Consider the following 10,233-nt stretch of genomic DNA (forward strand, 5'->3'; position numbering starts at 1 on the left):
CTGTTTTCTGTCTGGCATATATTAGAAGTTTTTCTAAGTGTTTCTTACCTCCATTTTGTATTATATGTAAATCACTACAGCTTTTCCAGGTAACAGTGCTTTCTGTATTTATGTAAATATTTAAAAGTGACTGGCACTACATTTAGGTTATTTGAGTTACACTTGTCTTGACTGCTAATATGAAGAGTTGAAGCATGTCATTAGCAAAGTCAGTGTACCAAAACCCCCCCAAAAATCACACACAAAAAATGACTTGTAATGAAAGTTATCTAGGAAATTGAGACATACCAAATCCAGTCTGCTGGCATCTTTAAGAATAGACATGAAAGCAGGTGGTGTTTTAGACAGGATGGATAAAAGAAAAGATGAACAAAAAGCATGCCCTAAATAGCTAGGTGTGAAAGTGAAAATCCCTACTAGATTTTTTCCCAGCAATTCACTTTGATCTTTTTGTTCTAGCATCCTTTTCTGATTTAAGCTATTATTAGCATCAGCCACCCAAGGAAGGTAGGTAGGCCAGTGCAGTACCTTTCTCCTCCTGAGCTTAGCTGCACAGTCCACCAGTGGCCAAAGACCTTGGGCAGTTATTGTACCTCTGCTTCTTTGACTAGGAAAGCCAGTACCTTGAATAAAGCTCCTCATCAGTACAAAGAAAAAAAAGCCAGCGAAGATACTTGACAAGTGCAAAAAAAGCCAGAACTATGACTGAAAATACTGCCCTCTAAACAAGGAGAATGTGTCTGGGTGCAGTCACTGACTCCACAGATGGGACACACACTGGGGAGTAAAAAAATATATATTTATACATATAAATAAATATATATACATATACAATATAAATGTGCCTCCCAGCACCATCGCAGATGCTTTCCTGCACACCTGCATTAAGAAGAGGAAGTCAGGAAAGGGAAAGGAAAAGTCCCTGAAAGGGAAAATGAGAGATGAGTTCTACAGCTACAAACTGACCCAGGTATTTTGCCCAGAACAGGGGATGTTTTGGGAGAGGTTAGTTTTATCTAATCTTTAGCTCTGTTTCAAATCGACATTTTAACAGGTTTGGGATGTGGAGTCTCAGTTGACCTTTGATGTTCTGTATTACTTAACACGGAGCAGGTTATTTTTTAAGTTTAGAGAGCAGTTACTATTGGCTCAGATCAACCACAGCGAATTTATGGTGTAACAAATACATTACACTTTCTTGTCTGAAGTCCGTAGTCATATTTCACAGCAAATGGAAAATAATGCAGAAAGATAATGCTTAGCTGAACTTATGACAGGGTAAAAATATGAACACAAGTAGTTATTGTGCTCTGTGATGCCAAGAGAAGCTGTGGTACCTGGCAAAGAGCAAGCCTTCAGAAAGGAAGTAAATAAAATATTGCAAATACAAGTTTAGCAACAGGATGTGATAGCTCAGCCCACAACATGGATTATTGAACTTCTGAGATGGGGCTGAGTTAATTTTAGCTCTCATTTCAAGCAGAGCAGGGCACTTCCTCCAGTGAAAGAACAGCAGTGACCTTCACAGCAAACTGTGAGGTTTCTTCTATCGAAGTCTGCATTTAGCTTTAGAAGAACCTGCTTCTATTTTAGACTCCCAGGAGGGCTGGAGTGCTGAAAAACCTGTCTCTTTTTTTTTAGATACATCAATCTGAGTAAATAAAAAATATTACCTTTCCCTGGTCTAGTTTATGCCTTCAGATTCTTATGGCAAAGACACTATCCCCACAAGCATGCTGATTTTTTTCTTAATTAAGTAGCTCATTGCTCTTAACCTTAAACGACAGATTTGAGAACCATAGAATCAGCAAATTTCTGACTTGGACAGCTTTCTGTCATCTGTCAAACGGTAATACCCAATTGATAAATGAAATGTATGAAGGAAATCCTCCAATACTCACTTGCATGAAACATAGCGGTTTTTAAAAATTAGAGCTTTGTTTTCCTGCCCTTTGGCTCCTTGTTGATGCCATTTCTGGTTAGACATACAGTGCTTAAAGAAACACAGTTGCTTCTAGAAGAACAATACTGCTTGAGAGGGGCAGAAAGGAAGTGAGCAGCTTTAAAAAGTCGAGTGATGAGAAACTGCCCTTTCAGCAGTCCGTTTCAGGGTTGTTCACACTAGTATGTGCTTTGCAAAAAACAGGAAAAGGTCACCTAAGTAGAAAACAAAGTGGTGAGTCTTATTTTGCAGCTGCCTTGGACTGCTTTAAAAAGAGATACCAAGACAATAAATATACATGAGCATTTGCGGTTGGAACAGATGTTTTCAAACATACTCCAGTCCCACACAGAGCACTGCATCAAAAACCTACTTTAAAGCTATCCCAAGTTCAGTTAGACTGGTTCCTAAGCGCTTCTTTGTATGGAAAGAAGCAAAACAGACAAACTGCTTAACAAGGTCTCTGACCAAGAAATGCAGTTGTCCAAGTTTATACAGTTTAAGAACTGCAGACTTTGTTGGACTCAGACCCAGGCTTACCAGGTTATTTTCCCCTGTCAACTCAATGCACAGAAATATTTGTCACGAGTCTGCCAGCAGAGCTCCTTCTCCTGCACAGACCTTGCCATGCCTGACAGTATTTGCTAGGTACTGGAGGATCTCCTTCATCTTTACCAAAACAGCTCTAATTCAGACTCAGAGAAATTTCTTATTTTCTTCTATCACTGTTGCCCATAGATTACTTACTGAGACTTTTCATAGTGACGAACTCAATGCATAGTCTTATCACTGATGAGAACAAAAAACTGTTCAAAGGGAAAAATAAAACAGACTGCATTGTATCCTGTACTGAAGAAAAAAGGCAAAGACACCTGGAATTTGCATTGGACTGACATTCATTCCTCATTGAGAAAGAGACTCAGCTATTGGGAATTCTTTGCTAGAACTGATGGGAGAAAACTTTGCGAATAATGATTCTGTCCCCTAATCTTTTCCTGCTTCCTCCATCTGTGACTGTTCTTTTGTTGGGTTTTCTTGGATTTGGTGGTTTTGGTTTTGTTTTAAAATCCTGATTTTAATCTATTTTACCTTCTCTTAGTCACCGCATCCTTCTTATAATTTCTGGTTGGGTGATACCCTGGGCTTCACTAATTTCTTAAGCTAAGCTGATGTGGGGGTGCATCTTGCCCCTTCCCCTGGGCTGCTCTATGATCTCAGGAATCCCCCACAGGCTTAGCCTCTGCATAATGAGTTGGGTGGTTAAGCAGCCCTTGACCATACCAGAAAATCTTGCATGGCTGAGGTGGGGAATGGTGCTGGCAGTACCAGAAACATTCTTTATCTGCATAGTAGTATCCTCTGACATCCTTGAAACACTCCTTATGTGAATCTGAGTGGTACAGTACCACCATCACTGATATTTTGAAATTTTCAGTAATTACAGACTGAGATTGTGGCCATGATGGAAATTTGCTGTTCACTAAAGCAAATAATCTTTGACCCTATGAACAGTGATCCTAAGTGAGGGCCCCTGGACTGCAGTGGGCTCTGAACAGCACCTCCTTCGGAGTGGGATGCCTCTCAGAGCTCATAAACTCCCAAGTCTGTGAAGTTAGGAGGACTATCATGGAAAGCTGGTGATGGAGCCTAAGCTGATACCCCCAGTCCTTGAGGCTCAACCCTTTGCTCATTGAGAATTACAAAGGCATTCAGGATGAATATTCCACTGAACTTGAGGGGAACTTTTAACTGATACGCCTTTGTGTATTTTGATATATCTATTTCTATATACACACACACATCTATTCTTTTGTGTCTGTGTGCATGTGTGTGTGAATTGATTTAGATATCCTGTAACAAGTATAGTCTTGGATTTGTAATTAAGTCACTTCTCTGATTGTAGTAAATCCCATTGACCCACTTTGTAAATTAGTCAATGATTAAGTGCTACTAAAATCTTGTGGTCAAATTTAAAATGTGAATAAACCTTAGACATCATTTAGATACAAACTGTTATCCTAGTCTGAGACTAGGACTGGACCTGGCCACACCTAAACTCCATCAAGAGTTTAGAAAGCCAGGGGTCCACTCTGTACCTTATGACTCAACAGGAGGGTTTCCCTTACCCTTTTATGTCTTTAGTCTGTGTAAAGCACTCCAGCTTAATTTTAATTTGATTCTTCTTTGTGTGATTTATACAATAAGTAATGGAGTGAACCTTGCCATCAAACTTTTTGAAGTCTCATTCCCAGAAATTCATATTAAAACTATTTTGCTAATACCTTTGATGGTGATTCTTTAAGTGACCTAAACCACTCACTTGCAACAACTGGCCTCCATGAATCAGTCTCTCAGGCAGCTCTCAGATGCTCCTCTGCAGCCTAAACCCTTTCCAGCAGCTACCTGGGGCTCTCTCCCACTTGCATTAATTCAACCTGTTCACTTTGCTCTGTAACCAAGTTAAAAAAGAAGCATCTTCAAGTGGAGAGAAAGTCACACCCAGCAGCAGTCCTGGGTAAAAGCTTAAAACCGACATTGCGACCATCAGGAAACAGAAAATGTGGAAGCATACAGAAAATTAAGCTTATGGTGAGAGGAAGGGAGAGTAATCAAGTTGTATAGCCAGTAGAAAGAACAAAACTATACAATAAAACCAGGGGAAATACTATATTAGAAGCAAGAAGTTGATGCAAACATTAAGCTAGATGCAATCTAAGGTTAACAGGTTTGGGAACAAATGGATGCAAGTCATCTTGCTTGAAGTAATTCCAGTAATTCCTAGGTGCGCTCTCCCTCCCCGCCCTCTGAGAAGGAACAATGTATTCAACAGGCTCCTGAGATACTGCATCAAGCAGCATTTACTGAATTACAACGGGTTTAGAAAGAGAAGAATATTATGGGCGGAGAGAGTGCACACCTCAAAAAATAGCAACAGGCTCAGGAACTGGCACTGATGTTGTTCCGTGAACACTAATTATACAGCAGCTTGTTCTGTGGGCATCATCATCCTGTGCCTCATGAACCAGCCATTTGATCAAGGGAACAAAGCAGGACCTGTGAGGGAGTTGAGATACTCTCCAAGTAACAGTTACGAAGATACTCATCCACTGCATGTTATCTCAACAGATTTGATTCATTAATGTTCCAGTTAGTTACAGGGGAGAAGTGATAATAAAAATCTGTCACCTGCTTTGTAATCAGATAGAAATTATGATCGACTCCTTTCTCATGGACTGCAAAAGACTGATTCAGAAATGAAAGTTTTAAGGTGTTTATCCGTAGTTACATTTTCTTGTATGCCTTCTGGCTAAGACCAGCATTTTTCTCCCAAACCGGAGAGAAAGCTTTACACCCGCAGAGATGTGCTGACTGATCTGCTCTGGACATCCAAATTACATTATACCAGAGCCGGAGAAAGTGTGTGCACAGGCAACTGGAGCACAGCTCTCTAGCCATGGAGGATGCAAAGCAATTAATCATGAAACTCATCTGTCTGCCTGGAGTTAACCACAGGCTGAGTTCATTTGCTGTGCAGGGGAGGGATAGGAAGGATCTTCTTTCTGAATGCAAAATACTTTTTTTTTAACCATTAAACAGGACCTTATTTCAGACAGTATGAGAATGGAATAAGTAATGATATATACTCTTTCCATAACTCTGCTGAGTTCTAGATCAGGTAAACTTCTGGTCCTTTCTTCTGGCACTGCTTCTTCCAGGTCCACAACTATGACCTCCCATCACCTCCCTGCAACCAAACTGGTGTACGCTGGCACCATTTGGCAGATTCCTGATGGAGCCATCCCCCATGCACCCAGGGCTGTGGTTCAATTGGCTACAGCCAGCAACTCCCAAGAGCCTGCTAAAAAGAACATTGAAAATTCTTTAGCAGAAAAAAACCCACATAATGCAAAGGAAAAGAAAAGAATATTAAGAGACTCTGCAAGTGGTTTTTATCTAAAGGCCAATAGGTGTAATTTATACCCCCAGACTTTTTGGGTTACGGCAATCCCCAAAAGAGTGACTCCCTGCTCCCCAAGACAGTGATTCCCCTGGATCTCTCTCTCTTCAGATTTCTTCCTAACAGTGATTGCTTTAGGCAGACATAATGGCTTCAAAATGAGCTGAATTGCCATGCCATTTAAGTGTTTCCCCAGAGGAGTGAATGACAGTTCATCTCCAGGTCTAGGTGTATGATGCTTGGCAAAGCTGCTTCCAAGCAAGTCCGATAAATACATCCAGCTACCATTTAAAAACTGATCATTGTTACCCTCATGAACAATTAACATGTAATTAAAAATCCATTAGACCACACCACAAAACTCCCACATTTGTAGAACCTCCCTCAGGCACAAGGAATTCATCTGTGCTCAGTTTCTAAAGAAAATACACCTTTTTGTGAAAGCTATAACTGTAAATGTGAGTAAACCATTCTTCTGCCATCCATGGGAGGGATGTATTTTTTTTTTCTGACAATAAGTGTACAGGACAGAGCCACTAGTAATTTTTCTGTCTTCCCATAAGTCATTCCAAATGTTGAGCACACCTGTGTCAGCCCACCCTCCCCTTCTGCAGCTTATCAGGAAGTGCAAGCACTTCCAGGGTGAAAACACCAGAGGTTTCTCTTTCTGAACACTTTCCTCCGAGCAAGAAAGCCAGTGTCCATTCTCCTGCTCTGGTGCCTGCAAATAGCAAAGGCAGGCAGGCAGCTTAAGCAAAGCCTGAGTATTTTCAGCTGCCTGTTTTGCAAACAGGGAGCAGTGCTTCTCGTGCTTCTCCTTACTGTGAAGCACAGCACATCTCTGCCTCTCTACGTTCAAGTGGAACGTTGCACTGAGATGCAGAACATGGCATGTGCATTGCTTCCTCCTTGACTGGCAGGTCAGAGAGGAGAGTATACTTCTGTCCTCACAAATGGCTCATGCTCATGTAATTAATCATCCCAGTGCCCATGGGTCAGATATTTCTTTAATTTTAATGCCGCCAAACAACTCAACTGTTTTCCATCTCCTTACATGAATTATGTGAACTGTGACTGAGAGAAGCCAAAGCAATTTAATGATTTACTGTCTTTTCTTAGCCAGCAATGTTTATACAGATCCTGAGGGAAGATTAAAGGAAGTTTTTTCAATCAGAAGTGTTAAAAATTGTAGCTTGGTGTTACAGGTGCAATTTTAGCTTGCAATTGACTATACTTACCTTTCTTTCCAATACACAAAAGGTAGTATCAGGGATATAAGCCCTACTTCTGTTTTGATTATCTGTCTGTCCGAATGCATTTGGTGCTCAAATGGATCTCATATGGCTTAAACTATACCAGGAGAAAAAACAAGCAAGATTTAGAGGGCCTGACACAATATTTTCATGACAAATATTGCTATCAAGAAGACACTGTACAGACAGAAGTACATAGAATTCAAAGAAGGGAAAAGGAGACACAACAGGAGATTAAAAACAAAGCAGTGACATCTACTAAATATTTCCAGGTTCCACCTTTCACAGATGTTACAGAAATCCTTTTATGAGAAATAAACTACTTTTCCTATAGGGTTTACTTCATGAGGTAGTGCTTACAAAATTAACAGAGAAATGTTCCTATGAGGCTGACTAGAAAGATAGCAAGAAGTGCTTATACTTTACTACCAGCAAAGCAACTTGCAGTTCTATTTTAAACTGTACATCTGCAGGCTATCACCTCCACCTAATCCTGGAAAAAGTCATACTCAGAGCAGATAGTGTTTGGCAAGAATGGCCCCAGGCGAAGCATTCACCCACTGCAAGAATCACTAGGGATTTCTCTGCAAGTAACACTCAAAATCAAAAGTAAGCCCATATTTTCTGGGACATGTCTCAGCAGTAATGCCACATTAAGGATAATGATTTTGTGTTAGAATGTGCACTCCTGGATTAGTGATCATTTATTTAGAGGCTGCCTTATTATGGAATATGGCTACAGCTACAGTCTACATGTTGCTGTTACAAGGGGAATTTCCAACTCTTATAAATAGATATTATTTTGGAGACACATGAGCTTTCAAGGGTAATCAGCTTTAATTTCAAAAATTTCTATTGCAGAGAATCTTTGAGTCAGAAAGCCTTTGAAAATGAAGCAGTTCCCAAGCAATTCTTAGCTTCCAATGTAATTATCTCCTTAGCAGGTAGCTTTCACAAATGAATGTGTTTCTTGAAGGCACAGCCTCCCACAGTTAGGAGGGAGATTCCAGTCCTCTCCCCCAAGGTCAGTTACCCCTGCTCCCTCCTACACCAATGCCCTAAGCTTTTCTCACATTTAGAAGAAAATATACAGAAAAACAAGGTACTACAAAGAATTGCTGTAAAAGTTTCACTTTTTTCAGCCTCCTAAACTTCTTAGAGCAGTGTCTTCCAGACTTTCATGCTCATCACTCAGACAAGTATTTTTATAAAGGTAAACTGCAGCTGAAACAGGTAATAGGACCTCTTAGTAAGTTTTAAGAAATAAAACATTAAAACATTGTCACAGACAAATGTTAATTTTTAACTAAAAGGTTTGTATCACATTCTCCTAGTATCTTCTAAAATCAAAAGGAAAGAAAGCAGAGCAGCTATTTATATGGCAGCTAATAGATTATTTTCCATTCAGATAAGAAGCCACTACATTTTTATGTCTGTTCAAGGTTGTTTTCCTTAATAACAGCTCTATTAAACTCATACTGTGTCTGAATTGTCGCATCATTGTGGGTAACAGTCTAAGTGTTTGAATTTTTCATATTTTTGAAAGAGGAACTTATTGAAAAACAAATATCTACATTTAGATCATACACTTAGATTCCACAAGTGAGGTGGAAAAAATTAATAGAGGAGCAGCTGGTTGTACAGTTTTAATAGCATGTATTGGCTTTAAAAATGCAATGCTGTTGTATGCATTTATTAACCATTTTCAAGTTGTATACATTACCTCAGTTTCTGATTTCAGCTTATTCAGTCATTCAAGACACAGAGGTGGTTTTGTCCTGTGGTATATAACTGTTTACACTTTCTTTATATAAAGGCGTTTATTTTCCTCTTTTCCCTTTTCAGTATTTCCAAGTCAAAATTGTACTGTTCAAGTCCCTTTAAGATGTGCCATTTTTGACGAATCACAAATTCTCAGTAAAAGCAGGAAGAGGTATTTCTAACTTTCACTGGCACGGAAAGGCAGCCCCTGCTAGCATCAGGCGCCTGCTCCCTTACACCACCCACACTTCAAAGCAGAGCATTAAAGACTCAGTGTTGAGTTCTGTGTTTTCATACATCCCTAAGCCTGCTGGACTACTGTGACAGAAGTGTTAAAACATTTTGGAAATATTCAGCAGTACTAATCCAGAGTTACAGTAGGATATTATTGTGGGGAAAAAAAAAATTAGTTGGCTTTGAGCAAGAAGGTAGAACAGCATCTAGCTGTTGCTGTACAGCTGCTGCTCCGTATATGGGCTCAGCATGCTGGCTGGGGCTCCCCAGAGTCTGGGCAAGGATGAGCTTGGGTAAACCAGCAGAAGTAGTTTTCTGGACATCTCCTCTGGAAAGAGGCAGTGGATTTAGAGATATGACTCTCCAAGTGAAACTGGTGGCATTGCTAAGGGGTTCCTTTTCAATGTGGGCCCAATATGATCACAGCAGTCACAACAACTAGCCCTACATTTAATCACTTTAACTGATTTTCCACCTGTCCCCAGCACTTTGGAAAACACTGATTAACATACACTTGCAATGTTCATGCAATATCCCTCAGTCATCAAAACACAGAACAACTTAATACACATTATTAAACAGGTGCTGAGAATCTGAGAAACAATCACTGTTTGACACGTGCAAACCTGTTTATTGCAGTGGATTATAAATGAGAATGAGGTCTGGTGTTGGGGTCTGCAGCGGGTCTGCAGACAAGTTAGTTGACTTCAAAGACTTAGCCGTGTACCTTTAAGACAGCCGCAAATCGTCAGGTATGTAAACAGGGTGTGAAGAATCTCGGAACTTAGAACCGCAGCATACAGCAAATAGCAAGCAAGAAGAAGGACACAAAAACCTATCAGGGTTTAACACTTGTACTGTCTAAGATATATAAATAGTTTGTATAAACAATAAAGGCCATTTTGGTCTGAACCCAGCCACGCAGACACATCGTGTTTTTTTCAGTCTGCTTTGACTTGCATCACCACATTTGGTGACCCTGACATGCCGATGTGATCCCAGTACAGGGTATCAAAAAGAGACCCTGAGACTGAGCCGATGTGACCCCGGTGAGGGGTGCCAGGAGCCTACCCTGAGGCTCTGAC

Source organism: Falco cherrug, chromosome Z (assembly GCF_023634085.1).
Source record: "Falco cherrug isolate bFalChe1 chromosome Z, bFalChe1.pri, whole genome shotgun sequence".
Lineage (NCBI taxonomy): Eukaryota > Metazoa > Chordata > Aves > Falconiformes > Falconidae > Falco > Falco cherrug.